General features: G+C 38.4%; 1 protein-coding gene and 1 pseudogene across 15 annotated transcripts in view; one reads left to right on the top strand and one right to left on the bottom strand.

Moving 5' to 3' along the window:
• The window catches only part of SCN9A (sodium voltage-gated channel alpha subunit 9), a 166,633-nt gene extending 155,481 nt beyond the window's left edge, over positions 1-11,152 (bottom strand). For 14 of the 15 annotated variants that reach the window (XR_014829474.1, XR_014829477.1, XR_014829475.1 and 11 more), the window contains exon 1: positions 10,870-11,152. The gene's annotated coding sequence lies outside the window, so the exon portion shown is untranslated. Of the gene's footprint in view, positions 1-10,613; positions 10,725-10,869 lie in introns of those variants that run through there. The other variant, XM_084999336.1, reaches the window with a different exon arrangement.
• On the top strand, positions 10,475-11,939 carry LOC146395964 (uncharacterized; annotated as a pseudogene).
• The last annotated feature ends 4,715 nt before the right edge of the window (positions 11,940-16,654 follow it).

A 16,654-nucleotide genomic window follows, 5' to 3' on the forward strand; every position in this document is an offset into this window, starting at 1 on the left:
CATGTTTTGTTCAATGCTATACATACAGTGTCTACAGCAGGGTCTTGAGCAAGCTACTCAATAAATACTTGCTGAGGGGAGTGAATAAAGGTAGAGGGGAGGAAAGAAGGAATTGCCGTGAAATTTCAGGAAACATAGACATTCCAAGAATGGTGATGCTCAGAGTTCTAGGAACTGACCTAGAGCAACTCAGCATTGCTTTACCATTACCCTCGGGACCTCTGCCAGGTCCTCCCTCCCCACAAACCTCAATGGCACTGATACCAAGTTGGATATGAATGCCTGACTTACACATTTTGGAAGCCAACCAGATAGGGCTTAATAATTGATCATCAGCTGAAGACAAATCAGTTGGAAATTTTAGTTCAAATGTTTTTTTAAACTATCTAATTAGCAGTCCACCTGTTAAACAAATTCTCCAAAGGATAACTCTCGCTTTTAGAAAAGGATTTGGGCTTAGCCATTTTAATGCATCAACTTGAGGACATGTCAAAATATTTTGGCTCTTTTATGCAAAGAAGGCTAAATATTGTCATCTAGAATTGGCAGAAAATAAGCAAAAATGCTGTTCCTTTCCTGAGTAAGAAATGAGAAACATGACTTTGTTTCATTAGGGCCTAGTAATAATAAAGGCTTGAGAATCATAAATTACTAAATCATTGTTAACTTATTCCTCCTACATTCTTAGAAATGTAAGTTTCAGTGAAAAGAGCTATTTTTAGTAAAAAAGGAGCAAATAGTTGTGCAAGAAACATGCACCATTTATTTGTGAAATATGTATTAAGAATAACTTTATCATAGATGCCAACAAGAACAAGTTATGGGCTTCACTCTTAAAACCTTAACAGCCTAGTGGATAAGTTGCCAATCCACAGTCATCAGAACAGATTGAGACAGATCATAGAACTCAGGAGTCCAATTTCTCATGTTTTTATATCCCACTTGAAGGACAGTGGGATATAAGTAGATAATATATTATTAAAAGAAAACCATTTGCACTAGAAAATTATTATAAGTATTATGTAAAATAAATTATTTTCCCCAAATGTTTTAAAACCCTTAAGAGGAAGCACCCTGAATCACTGATATTAAAGAATCACTTGGAGTTCCCATCGTGGCTCAGTGGTTAACAAATCTGACTTGGAAACATGAGGTTGTGGATTTGATCCCTGGCCTCGCTCAGTCGGTTAAGGATCTGAGCTGTGTGTGGTGTAGGTTGCAGACGTGGCTCAGATCCCATGTTGCTATGGCTCTGGTGTAGACTACAGCTACTAGCAGCTGTAGTTCCGATTGGACCCTAGTCTGGGAACCTCCATATGCTGTGGGTGCGGCTCTAGAAAAAAGATTAAAAAAAAAAAAAAACTGGAAAAAAAAAGAATCATTGTAACGAACATAAATTATTGATTCTTTGTGACAATCAGGACTAAGCTTTAGGTTAGATCATAAGAATACTTTAGATGTACTCTGTCTTATTCTTTCCTTACCCTGCACAAGGTCTTTTGCTTTATCTCCTCCATCCCCTAACACCCGGGATCTCATAGGTCCAACTCCACTCCATTTCACAGCTCATAGTTGAATGAAACTATCCCAGATATTTCACACATGCACACCCTAATGTCACTACTCTTCTTTCAACTCTTGTCTGCCTTGGGAAAGTTCCCTTTCCTGTCTTGGATTCTCTTATAATAAAACAAACAAAACTGTCTGTGGTCAAGTCAGAGTAATACAGTGACACCCCTAGACCAGGAAAGCAAAGTTATTCAATATCTGAAACAACCTCAGAAACAATTTAAATGTACAGATATATTTTATAATATAATGTCTTAAAACTCCTCCCTAAATGTCAATTTCAGTTTAATACAAATGCACTACCCCAAAATCAGTATTCAAGATGAACATGTAAACAATCATGGGCCTTTTTTTTTTTTTTTTTTTTTTTTTTTTGGTCTTTTTCTAGGGTCACACCCGCAGCATATGGAGGTTCCCAGGCTAGGGGTCTAATCAGAGCTGTAGCCACTGGCCTACACCACAGCCACAACAATGCCAGATCTGAGATGCATCTGTGACATATACCACAGCTCACGGCAACGCCAGATCCTTAACCTACAGAGCAAGGCCAGAGATGGAACCCGCAACCTCATGGTTCCTAGTCAGATTCGTTAACCACTGAGCTACAATGGGAACTCCCAGCCTTTCTTTTTCTTGTTCTCTAGTATGGTAATTACATAGTTTGCTATGTTTAATTGCCAATCTAGATCATTTCAGCTTCATTATGGGTTCAAAAGTCTTCTGTAGAATACATGGTAACCAGGTATATCTGTGTGGGATATATGCAAGAATAAATAATATTCTATTTCCATTAAAAAGAACATATATGTTTACTTATATACTTAGTAATCACTGTGAGTCTTTGGGAAGATTAGGTAGCTTCTGAGCCTTAGTGTTTTCTCACCTCAGAGGATGGCTGTGGGGTTTTAAAAGGAGGATTTGCAAATCTCTTAATGTACTGCTCAGCATAAATGAGACTTCCACATATGAAGCTGCTAAATTAATGTTATTATTAGTAGTATTAAGGAGAGGTAAGCTGTGCTGTTTATATTTTCCCTATGGCAGTGCACCTCATATAACTAAAACTATATATATTACTATGTATGTTACTACACATATATTTGCTTTTTAGGGCCACACCTGGGGTATATGGAGGTTCTCAGGTTGGGGGTCAAATCAGAGTTACAGCTGCCAGCCTACACCACAGCCACAGCAATGTGGGATCCAAATCACATCTGCGACCTATACCACAGCTCACAGCAATGCCAGATCCTTAACCCACTGAGTGAGGCCAAGGATTGAACCTACAACCTCAGGGTTATTAATCAGTTTCATTTCTGCTGGGCCACAACGGGAACTCCCCTCTTATACATTCATTTTCTGTCTTCAGATGGAAAACAATAAGAGGCCCACCTCTTATTATTGTAATACTTTCTATCTGAGCAAAAACTGTGAATTAGTAAAGAAAACAATAAATAAAAAATTAATTATTACCCTTAATTTGACATTTGCTTTACAAGAATTTGATTTTTGTTAATGTATCACCAATGAGATAAGGTGAATGAATATATTTGCAAGTATCTCCCTCAGATTCAGACATTTTATTTGCTGATTTAAAAATTCAGTTATATTCCTGATAATTGAATTACTACAGTAAGTTTGATTTCACACATAAGTGAGAAATTTCATGACATGCTCTTTAAAAAAATCCTATCAAAGTAGACACTAGTTGGTGTAAAATGAACTAACAGGACATCTGACAGGTCACTTCCACTGAACTGCTCTCTATTAATGTAGAATTCTGACAGATCAGGTTCAAAAACATATAGAAAAGAAAATATAATTGGATGGTTAAATTATTATTATTATTTTTTTTTTATGACCGCACCTGTGGCACATGCAAGTTCCTGGGCTAGGGACAAATGGGAGCTGTAGCTGCCAGCCTATGCCACAGCCATGGCAATACCAGATCTGAGCTGTATCTGCAACCTGCACTGCAGCTTTCAGTAACTCCGGATCCTTAAGCCACTGAGCGAGGCCAGGGGTGGAACCACATCCTCATGGATACCAATCTGTTTTTTAACCCGCTAAGCCACAACAGGAACTCTGGATGGTTAAATTCTTGATCTTTGAATGCCTCGCCCATGTTTTCCTACCGATAAATTTTTAGATACTTCATATAAACCATTTGTAATAGCCTCTAGCTAAAAACTTTACCAACAGTGTTATAAAGAGTTCAAAATGGAATGATCCTATATTAGAGACATATAATTACACTGTCTTTAAAAACAGTGAGGGGAAACTGCATTATTAATATTCACTGAAATAAGATTAAAAGTAGAAGTAACACTGATAAATTTTAGATGCTATACAATTTGTATTCAAAATATAATCAGAGTACATTGTGACTAGCCAGCATCATTGAACACCTCCTTACCATGTGTACGGCACTAAAATGGCTGTGGTGAGTATACATATATATTAACCTAATTTGTACAGTAATTTGAGGAGTAGACACTATTGAGAAGTGAAAGAATTAGACTGAGATTACATGTACAGCAAGAGAAATATCTAGAAAAACAATTTTTTCACTAATGTAAACACAAATTTATTCCTCTGTGCTTTTAACATGTCATAACAATATTTTATAAAGATTCTGAGCTATAGGAGAGATATAATATGAATTTTCAAAAACGCTTCTCTGTATGGCCATTCCACAAGTATTCATTCCTAAAACTCTATCAGATGGTCTCACGGGACTATTGAGCCCTGAGGATGCAATTTCTTTTCTTCCTACTTGAATTGCCATGAGCCAAGTTTGTCGAGGGTAATAAGAATATACGTCTATTATGTTGATGGGGGAAAAATCATCACTTTAACTTTGTCATATTTGTTCCATGAAAGGATCATCTATAGATTGGTCCCATTAAAAAAAAAAAAAACTTACCTAGAAGGAATGAATGTTAAGTCTATATCGTCATCCAGAGAAAGTGAAAGCATAATTTATGAATAAAATATTCTATTTATCCTATTTAAAATGTACATATAGTAAATTATCCTTAAGTACTAAAGGAAGTGCTGTTCTTTGAACTTGAAAGAATAACCATTTTAAATCACTAAATAATCCCAATACACAAGGGAATATTTCTTTTTCATATAACATTTCTCTCATTTTCCTCAGTTTTATTTTTATGAATGGACTTGAATATCTATATTTACTTCTTTTTTGGACTGCTAAATTAGACTCCCAAGAATATAATGTATTTTTAATTACATTTGATTCTAAGATATACAGTTAATGAGCAACCAGTACAGTGGGCAGATGCTACATCTAGTGAAATCATCTCTATTTTTTAAAAACAATTAGATGACACAGGGAGTTTAGTTTGGCATATAAGACAAACAGGATTTCATTGAACATTTCTCCAAAAATGTCTTTGTACTTTATAATTTACTTTGTACTAAGGGACTTCACACTTATGTTATTTTATTTTTATTATTTTATTTTTAATTAATTATTTATTTGTCTTTTTAAGGGCCACACCCATGGCATATGGAGGTTCCCAGGGGAAGGGTCTAATTGGAGTTATAGCTGCTGGCCTATGCCACAGCCATAGCAACACCAGATCCAAGCCGCATCTGCAACCTACACCACATCTCACGGCAATGCTGGATCTGTACGTAACCCACTGAGCTAAGCCAGGGATTAAATGTGCATCTTCATGGATGCTAGTCAGATTCATTTCCACTTAGCCACGACAGGAACTCCCGTACTTATATTTTAACGCATCTGTCTAATTATATTAATTCTAATTTAGAGGCTCAATTTTCCAATTATTGTATTAATACTTGACTTAATAGTGCAGCAAAATTTGTATTACTGGTATATAGATCAAAAGTTTAGAGATGAGATGGAGGAGAGAAAAGGAAAGAAAAAAGGCATTAATTGCAGGGTAGAGATGGTAGGTTAATGATATTGTAAATGTACTAAGGTCCTCTAAGAGCAAAGAACTTCCAAGTGAACAATCATAGGTCCAATTAAAGTTTTATCATACTTTGATAAATGATTCAGACAGCTTTGTATGAAATCCAAAGAAACATTTTAAAGAAAGCTGTGATCAATAATGGCAGTCTCTCAAACAACTGACACAACAAAGGGAAGTCAAAACAAATAGAAATGAAATTACAATTAAAGTAATGGTATATTTCAACACTAATATATGGTATTTTGGCTCTTGTTTATATCAGTTTAAAAATCCAAAGGTGGAGTTCCTTTTGTGGCTCAGTGGTAACGAACCCAACTAATACCCATGAGGATAGGGGTCTGATCCCTGGCCTTGCTTAAGGGGTTAAGGATCTGGTGTTTCTGTGAGCTGTGGTGTAGGTCACAGACGCAGACTGGATTCTGTGTTGCTGTGGCTGTGGTGTAGGCAGGCAGCTGCAGCTCCGATTCAACCCCTAGCCTGGGAGCCTCCATATGCTGCAGGTGTGGCCCTAAAAAATAAAATAAATAGATATATAGATAGATAGAGATAAAATCCAAAGGTATTCCATTTCCTGTATTAAAGAAGCAATGACAGCATTTTTTCATTCAAGATGCAGTTGTTCTTTTTAAAGAGAAAATTATTTCCTTAGTGGGGCTAAAAAGATATAGGATAATTCAATTCTATACATAATGTCAACTCAAATTTGTTTGTGGCAGATGATGTTTATTGGCGCTATTCAAGGCATTCCCTCTTCCTTCCCGTTTTTCATGGTCTGGCATTTTTCCTCACCACTCAAGGGTTTTACTCCTCCAAACTTCATTCTACCTTTAGCTGCCAAGAGCTGATGGATCTCCCTGTTGTCTAAAGCCACTTCCTTCCAGCTACACAGAGAAGGAAGGGTAAATTACACCTTCAATGAAGAAATTTCATTTTCTAGGATGGCAAGACACCAAATATTCTCTCCTGTTCCACAAAAGTAATCTACCCACATTCTGTGAATGCTCGCCTATAAACCCTCATATGAAGATCATTTTTATACAATCTTAAATGTCCATTTCATTATGACCTTGCCATCTTAAATGGCAATCTAATTCTATATGGTTCTGAAGGAAGCTATAATACCTCCTTGTAAGGATGAATTAACTAATTTGGGATGTGTAAGATGGAGGCCCATCTTCAATCAGTGCACAGAGGCACTCTAATACATTACAACAACCACACTGTGCCACTGAAATTGCAAATTTAGCAAAATCCCTGGTGAAAATTCATGAAATAGTTTAGTTCTTCAAAAAGAAAACTGATTATCAAATTCTTTACCAAAAACAAAGAAAGAACAAACAAAATATGATTGACCACTTGCAAGATAAAAAATATCATTAATCAAGGCTTGTTGGCTAATTGAAAGCTAATTTTTCAAACAAATGTTAACAGGAAACCTATTTGTTTCCTATCTTTAAGTACAGTCTCAGAAAAGGGGAGGGGAACTTACTACCACACAAATAGTATGCATATGTGTGTGTACCAACATGTGTATAAATTCTAGTATAAATATGATGCTGTCATTAACCAGTGTGAATTTTGGGCCCCACTCCCCTGTCCCAATAACAATGACGGATCCTCCTGGATTTTCCCACAGTGTCTCTCTTAGTCTTCTTCAGTGAACACTTTGAACTTATGAAATTAAGTTTGGTGTAAACATCAATTTAGATCACGTGGGTACCCAATGGACTCAGCCTTGTTTGACCACACTCCATCAATGGAGCTCACTCAAATGTCCATATTTATTACAAAACTATATTTTAAATTTAGTGATTACTGCGTGACCTTCAAATTTTGGTAAAAGATACAGATTTAAATCTCATAAAGTCATCACTGTATTTTAGGAGTCACTCACACAAAAATCCAATAAGCCAATAGGCTTACGCACTCTACTGTTTTCTTTCAAATATATTTTAATCCAGTTGTGATCACTGCCTTTCTAAAAATATGTAATATAATCTACTTCCCTTTGAACACCTTAATGCCTACACTGCTGAAAGATGGAAATACATCTCAGGATATTTTAATTTTGCCTCCTCAAAGTCATAAGACAGTGTCATAAACATACCAGATGCTCAAAAAATAAAAACAAAATTGAGCTCTAAAATGCATAGATTTACAGAGTGAGTGGGCTCTAGGGTGAAGTAAGTCTTATCCTTGTAGTTTATTATTTGCATAAATATCTAGGAACCCTCTATTAGTTCACTGCAGCACTGTTCTGGAAGTGGGGTAAAAAATAAACACATAGTATCCATTCATTTGGATCATTCAATACACAAATCCCCCAAATACCCATGTGCTATATAATAAGCACCATGGAGGGAAAAAACAAGGTACCAAGACAGATACCAACAGGTAACAGACTACTTTTGACAAGGTGATCAAGAATGATTTCTGTGAGGAAGAGACCTTTGAGCTGAGACTTAGTTTGTGTAGGAGTTAGGCATTTAAAGACAGGAAGGATGGATGGAGGTTTGGGATTGGCATAAGCACACTGGTATATGGAACGACTGGCCAAAAGCGACCTGCTGTGTAACACAGAGAACTCTATCCAATATGCTGTTATAATCTATATGGGAAAAGAATTTGAAAAGGAATGGAGGTATGCACATGTATGACTGAATCGCTCTGTTTTACAGCAGAAATGATCACAACCTTGTAAATCAACTATACTTAATAAAACCTTAAAAAAATGAAAAAACAAAACAAAACAAAAACAAGACAGGAAGAAATAGTCCAGGAGCTGAGAACACCTGAAGATGCCTTAGGGAGTGAAATTGCTCTAAGAGTTCCAGGTACTGAAATGCCAGGGAGGCTGGTGCATGTAAATGAGTGGGAGATGTACCCAAGGAGGTCACAGAGGAGGGCTAGATCAGAGAGAGAAGTACATAATAACAGAAGGAATTTGTCGTTAATCCCTTTCTGTGTTTCCACATTTATTCCCCTTTCCTATGTAGTTATGAGCTAATGAATGTTTTTTAAGAGGCCTGATAGCATTGCTTTGTATAGAGTGAATTACAAGGGAGCAAACTATGGACGTAGAGAGGCTAATGTGAAGGCTGTAGTAGGAATGCAGGAAGATTATGATGATGCCGGTAATTTGGTAGCACAAAGTCACTGAAAACAGGGTGGGAAGAGGTACATCTGAAAATTATAATTGAATGGAGATTGTTACGGAATCTAAATATGGACTGGTTAGGGATGAAATGCCACGATGAGGAAGAGAAAGCAATCAACACTTGGTGCATGGTGTAACCACTACTTCAGATGAAGAAGACTGGGGAAAAGGATCTAAGGTAGAGTTTTAAGGAAAATCATAAATTCATACTATTATGATCCATCCATTCATATTAGTAAATGCTAAGTTCTTTTACACAGTTAGAAAAATACCGTACAATTCCTCCTTGCATTTCACCCTCTTTCACACATCTGATAGGAATAGATATTAGATCAATATTAGTTTTTACTAAGCATGAAAAATGCAAGATTCTACTTTTTTCTTTGTCACAAAGAAAGTTGGGTCACATTAAATAAGGTGAATAGGACCCCAGTGATTCCACTTCTGACTTCTTACTTTTTCTTTGCTGCCTGAAGTCACCTCAGCAACAGGTAGCAAAAACACAGAAACATTACCACAGGAGGGCTCCCAAGATTATCTCCTGGTCTTCGGAGACACAAGGCAGGAGGATGCTTTTGGCAGGCAGCCAGACCTGACTCATCGTTCTTCTGTAGAAGCATCAGGTACTCTGGAAGCCCTGCCCTGCACCAAAGAATCATGGCAAATCACATACCTGGCTTTTATAAAAATATATCACTATGTCCACAATGGCACAGTTGTTCACTTTTAAAAGGGATCCTTTAATAGACAGGTATTTCAAACATCTACAAAATACAAAAACTTATCTTAAGCAAAACTCCTGTCAGTTGCTAATGGGGGCACATCTTCCATTATATCAAATGCCATATTTTTGTCAAGCATTTTGTTGTGAATAAGCTACTCTAGCAATCATGATCATTCCATACATAGGTCTCCAAAAAGACTAGCCTTCAAATAATTAATAAAATTTTGTTAAAGATCCTACTTAACATAGTTTCTCAAAACATGAATTCTAGTTTAAAGGTTCTAAAATGATGAAAAATAATTTGAAGTCTTTTCAATAAAATGGACTGTTTAATAATTGGATTTCGTTTGCAGATTATATATAGGTAGGTTTTATTGATATTAAAGCAAAAAATCATGAAAATATTTTATATTACCAAGAGAAAGACAGACAATATCTTTCTGCCGCCCATACAAAAGCAGAAGAGAAAAGAACATTAATCGTGTTTCTGAAAAAAAACAACCTTCTAATATTGACTTCACATTCAGCAACTGAAAATCCATCGTTCTTTTAAAAGCCTGTGTTGACTTAGTCTTTATCTTATTGACAGTGGCTTTTAAAAAACTCCCCTAAGCTTCTCTCACTCAAAAATTGCTCTTAGCTTCAAAAGAGATATAAATTACTCCGAAAGCTGCAACTAATAGAAATATTGAAATAAGAAATATGTTTGCTATTATCACAAAAGTTGGCACTGAAGTTTCCAGTTTGTTAATCTTGCTTTAATCTTTTGTCTTGAAAATAAGTAATGAAAACAAGTTTTTTTTCTAAATGGAATGACAGTTTCAGTTGAAGTCCATGAAAAGTTAAAATGATTCTAAATCTTATCTGAATTTCACTATAAAATGCTTACTCCTTTGAAAAAAAATAATAAACTTCATGGAGAAAAGGGGCTAAGCGGTCCGGCCAATTGCTCGTGTTTATGTGCTTCTGCACGGGTGCGGCGCATCCTCGCCATCCCCACAGGTAGCTTCAGCTCTGCTGGTTCTGCACGCTCACCTTTGCAGATGGGAAATATAACCCATGCTTTTTGCTTCTAAAGAATACGACCTGGCCCTGGAACCGAAACCCATCCAACGACTTTGCTAGTCTGCTAGACGAAAGAAATAATAGTAAACCATTAGGTACAGCTGCCTTGCCTTTCCACATTTTCAGAACCTACCAGCAAACCCACACCGTCAAAACTAGCAAAAGACCGGCCTTGCAAGGAAAACAGCTGCCTTTCCAGCTCCTCTTTGTCCAATCGCCGGCACCTCCTCGCCTAGCTTCTCCCCTCTCTACTTTCCAGGTGGCGTAACACCCAGGGGCTAAAACTGAGAGCTGTGAAAACGGACACAGGTGGGTGTGGCGATTGAGGCGAGCAAAGGCAAGAGACCGACGGCTTCCCTCCCCGCCACACCAGACGAAAAGGCACTTACTTGCTACCTTGCCGCGGACCACGTCCATCCAGAGTGCCCACAGGGTCTCGCCCCAGGGAGGGCGCAGGCTTCAGGGGCCCTTACTTGCTCCCGGCCTCCTTCCCCTGGCGTTCTCTCCGCTGCAAGTGATGCTCCCTCTTTCTCTGGGCTCCTGTTGCTCAGAGAATGCCTGCCACTACCCGCCGCGGGCACACAAGCTAGCCCAGCCCCAGCCAGTCGAGCCCTCGGAATTGGACACCGGACACCAGCCGCGGGAGCGCGGCAGAGAACTGGCCAGGAGACTGCGCCCCTCCTTCCGGGGCGCGCCCGGGGAAGCGGCAGCCCCGCCCCGGTTCTTCGACCCCTCCCTGCTCCCCGCCCTTTCCCCACCCTCACTCCCAGGCGCCCCCCCACCTCCCTCAAGAGGCACAGACCCAGCCCCAACCCCGGGGGCTGCGTTGAAGATGCTTGCAGCCTCTCCACAGTGCGCTAGCAGAAGGCAAAGGGGAGGGGGGAGGTCTCACGACAGCCCACCCTCATCAGTTGGGTGGGTGGAGGTGTGTCTGTCTGTCTGTCCAGCAGCCCGAAGAGCCCTTCCCTTACCTCACTCTGACCCCATTACCCCTTCCTCCCTTCCCGCTCAGCAGAATCTGCTAACGTTTCCGAGAAGCCACTTACTGTGGCTTGACTACGAGCCGGAGAGAGCTACGGGCAGAGGAGGTGGGGACCGATGGCAGAGGCCCAGCCTATGCCTCCTGGGTCCTGGGTCCTGGGTCCTGGGCTTCGAGGGTTCGACACTGGAAATCGGTTCCTTCCCTGGGACTTTGCCCACGGAGGTTGGGGCGGTGGCGCGCAAACCCTGTTCTAGGTTGCGATTTTTTCTTCTTTTCCTCCCCCCCACCCCCGCTCGGATAGATCGATCGATCAGGTTGCCAAGTCTTTCAGGCAAGCAAAGAATGCATTTTCTTTCAAAGGTGGAGTGAGGAGGCCAGGTTGCCGCGGGTGGAGAGGGAGACGTGGAGCAGAGGCTGTCTTCCTGGACCTGGGACCTGCTCATCTGGATACACCATTAGTCGGTTGTATAGGTTCTGACTTCTGGGTAGGAGCGTCTGAAAAGAAATCTTTATAAATCATTTTGTGCAATATGTGTGTGCGCGCGAGTGTTTTCTACAGCAGCCTGCTGGGAGGAAGAGCAATGAAAACAAGACGGAATTATCTTTCTCAAAGAGAAACAGGATATTTCCACCAAGGGGATATCGAAGTATTACGACGTTGAGGCAGGATGGATTTCTAGATTCCAGCCTTAAAAGAGGACAGATCACTTTGTAGCATAAACAGGAGTAATGAGCATTTGCATCTACAGTGTTATTTGCTTCCACTCCTATTATGGAAATGGTTTTTAGTGGTAAAAACACCTGTTTCAAGCCCAGGTTTACCTTTCTGGGTTGCTTGCTGAGCTTCTGAGATTTGCCAAGGGGCTTTGTACTTTACATTCATGACTTGTAAGATGTGCTGTTGAAGGAAGGAGCGAGACTCTCCACTGAAGGGTGAGCTCCTTTAATTGGGGACAATACTCAATGCCAAGTCATGGCCAAGTCACTTTCTCTTCCTTATTATTTGCAGACATAAGAAGAGTATTAGGAGTGACAGCCTTTTGGATTAGAAGCATTCAATGCCACTCTTTTCTTAGCACCTTGAAGTCTCTCTTGAACTAAATTATCCGATCCATGGTCATTGAGATGTAAAATGAGCTGAATCAACTCTTTCTCTTATAGCTGTCTGACATCTGATTTCCATGTCATTAGGGAATAAGCCATGTGACATTCAGAATAATTAGAATTCACAAAGTTTCAAATCCATGTTATTTTTTCCTTAAGATAAATTAGAACATAAAGACTCCAGCTGATTAAGACAAAGAAAAAATGGTCAATGCCTCTGAAATTATAAAATGTCCTAATATGATGAACACAGTTTTGATCAAATTGCAAAATACTGTAAGCTTTTTTACTTCTTTTTTTTTTTTTTTTAGAGCCACACCCTTGGCATATAGAAGTTCCCAGGCTAGGGATCTTCAGCTGCCTGCCTACGCCACAGCCACAGCATTGCAGGATCTGAGCCCGACCTACACCAAATCTCAAAGCAACCCAATGAGCAAGGCCAGGGATTGAACCCACACCCTCATGGAAAATAGTTGGGTTTTGGAGTTCTCCTCGTGGAGCAGTGGTTAACAAATCCGACTAGGAACCATGAGGTTGCTGGTTCCGTCCCTGCCCTTGCTCAGGGGGTTAACGATCCCACATTGCCCTGAGCTGTGGTGTAGGTTGCAGACGAGGCTGGGATCCCGCGTTGCTGTGGCTCTGGCGTAGACTGGTGGCTACAGCTCCGATTAGACCCCTAGCCTGGGAACCTCCATATGCCGCGGGAGCGGCCCAAAGAAATAGCAAAAAGACAAAAAAAAAAAAAAAAAGAAAAAAAAGAAAAAAGAAAATAGTCGGGTTTGTAACCTGCTGAGCTACAGTGGGAACTCCCAATACTGACAGCTTCAAAGAGGCAATCAAGAGCAAACCAAAGTACTATATTATAAAATATAGAATGAGCTTATTGGATTTGTTATTCCTTGAGATAGTGCAAAAGCAGGACAGAAATTGAGTGAAGATGAATTGATAAATGATGGCACCATATGGAATTATAGGAAATTAGAGTCACCTTTGGTAGCTAACATCCTAAAATACTACCCAGAAAACATACTACCCAGAAAACATCACTTGGGATAGTGATGAAATACCAGGCTGGATGATCCACTGATATAATGAAGGGTAGCAGTTTTTATTAATAGACAAAAAAGTTCTTCCCACCTGTGTAGTAAGGAACAGATTTAGTATCCCTCTCCCCATCACTAAAAAATCATAAATAATATACACCAGCTTTGCCACTCTATTTAATATACTTGGGTTCTTAGTAGGGTCTTTAAACCTCTTTGGTTTGTTTAGGGCATCCTGGTGGGATTTTGCCTGTGAATTCACTGGCAAAGCAGGAGGTATATTATTCATTATTTTTCTAATGCACTTTCAACTCTCAACTATTTATCAACCATCTATTTAGTTTTTGTATCATTTTGAGTCTCCCAAGCATTTTGTAATCTATGGCTTTTAGTATAGGCTATCTGTGTTTTTACTGCTCCTTTGGCAGTGCTGAGAATTTTTTGTCTCTGTTTAAATTCTAAAAAAGACTGTCTGAGTCTCCTATTGAATATTATACTAAGTACCCCCTAAGAATTTACCAAACACTAAGTGATGATATCACATGTAGATGTATTGTAGGTAGTCCCTTTGAGAAAGTTAAAGAGTAGGCTTGAATTATGGGAGGCAGAGAAGATACCCACTTGAACCAGGCAACAACCAATAAATTCTTGGACTATTCACAACTGATCTTCTATAATTTGGGTAGAAGGAAAGTAAAATTTTTATACTTTGAAATTAACTAATATTGTACTTTAAAAGTAGAACAAAAGTAAATAATTTTGTTTTATTTGGTGATAACATGGATATCTACACATCTATCTTTTCCACAATCATCACTCCAGTTTTCAAAACTGTAAGTTTTTTCTGGAAAGTGGATAAGTATGCAGTAATATGAGAAAGTAAACTAATTTCTAGAAGGCTATTTTTTCTTATTAAATGGGATTAGGAATATATATTTATTGTCTAACATCTGCTACATGGCAATATTCTAATTTGAGAAAAAAAATTATACTGTTGTGAAAATGGAAGACTATAGCTCCAAATTTTTCCTATATACATAGCTAAAAAGTAGAGTTCAAAAGCAGAATTTCGAAGTAGGATTAAAAAGAATTGGAACTATAATTAAAACATGGTGCAATACACAAGGAAGACTATCTGACAGAGGTTACAGTGATAAGAAAGATGGACAAATTATACATAATGAAACAACAGAAGAAAAGCAGTTTCCTAAAAACATATCAACATCAGAGTGTTTGCTGATCTAATCTGATGTGATTATGGCCTTTGTAGCAGTAAACTCAGGTAAAAAAAATAAATGTGCTTTGTTTTGCATGTCATAGATGCTTAGTAAATTTATTGAATTATCAGTTATCCATGAAGACTTCTTCCCAAAAGATCAAACAGTCCCTCAATGGGTCCTTTACCAGAATAACACTTTTGATGATGATGTGCTTTCTATGGAACGCTTTTGGATCACAACTGCTGTTACCCACGTCCCCTTCTTGCAGAAGCCTTAAACTAGAAAATGTTACACAATATATGAAACATTTGCTTTTAGACATTTGCGCAACATACTATGCAAAACTGTGAACCCCCTAGAGAAAGGAAATAAACAAGGTGAGTTCCCTGATCGTCCCATATTCCTACGTGAAATTAGTTCTTAGACTGTAGCACTGAAAAAGGAATCCCCCAAAAGATCCCACAATCTTCCTGAGTTGAAAAGACAGAAACTAGAGTTTGAGAGGCTGAGGCACCTGGAATGCGGGGGCTGGAGAGATGGGAACTGCCTATAGAGTAAGCCATGACCTGCAGGGGAGGGTGCTCACCTTTTTGGTTAATACTCATGTGCTGTTTTGGGAAAACAGACATACCTAAGGCCAGGGAAAAAAGTAATGGAAAGCAGCATGTCAAAAAATTCCTGGACAGAACTGGAAATAATCTGTGTTTCCCCAAGATTTGGGGAAAGACTTATCCCATGGGAGATACTGGTAGAATCCTTCGAAGGGTGTTGTCTTAGTAGTGGAGCTAACTTAGCTTTAGATTAAAGTTGCTCTGGATTTATAGCACCAAAGCTTAAAAGAAAGACTTCAAAGAATCCAACTGGTTTCAAATTGCTTAAATGCTGACAAGAATAAAATGCAACACTTTCTGAAGTACCTAACAACATAAAATTATTACTGACTGGCATCCATTTTAAACAAATACCATACTTGCAAAGAAGGAAAATATGAACTATAGCCAACAGAAAAGTCAGTGAATAGGAACAGACCCAGAAATGGCAAAGATGATGGAATTAACAGATTAAGACATTGGATTCCATGTTATATGTGATTTGTATGCCCAAGACAGTAGAGAAAAATCTGAGCATCATGAGGAGAAATAGAAGATATAAAAAAACACCAAAGTTGAACTTCTTGGATCTAAAAAATACAATATCAGAAACCAAAATTCACTGCATTTTTTTTAGAAGAAATACACACTTGAAAGAATTTTTAAAGGATATACATATACATATATGCAAAATAGAAAGGTAATGATCCCTGTAATCCTAATTTCATGTACAACCTGTCTTAAAAGGTTGACTACTGTCTTTCCAAACTTTTATTTGCTTGTAAAATAAGTATATTATTATTTAAAACAATAAAATACTAATACAATAATTTTTGCAGTTACAATAATTCATAAGAAACTATCATCTTTAACTTTGTAATAAGTATTTTAATATATTATATTTACCTAACATATTATATTTGTATTTATTAATTTCACTCTCAGTTTCAGAAATTTTTGTCCATTAAATTTATATAAAACAGATCCTGAAGATAGTTCCAAAAGAAAAATTTAAAAATATTTCAGTGGTTATCACTCGTGAAATCAAGATGTAACTTTCTGGAGTTCCCACCATGGCTCAGTAGGTTAAGAACCTGACAGTGCCTGTGAGGACACAAGTTCAATCCCTGGCCTCACTCAGCAGGTTAACTTCCCAACTGCCACTTTAAAGGGGATAACAACTATTTAAAATGCATTAATTCCAGTATCTTTACTAAGATGAAACTTCCATTGTG

Source organism: Sus scrofa, chromosome 15, assembly GCF_054392235.1.
Source record: "Sus scrofa isolate SSC_HxYL_T2T_F1_AM1 chromosome 15, Sscrofa_HxYL_maternal_Yorkshire_Landrace_v2.0, whole genome shotgun sequence".
Classification (NCBI taxonomy): Eukaryota; Metazoa; Chordata; class Mammalia; order Artiodactyla; family Suidae; genus Sus; species Sus scrofa.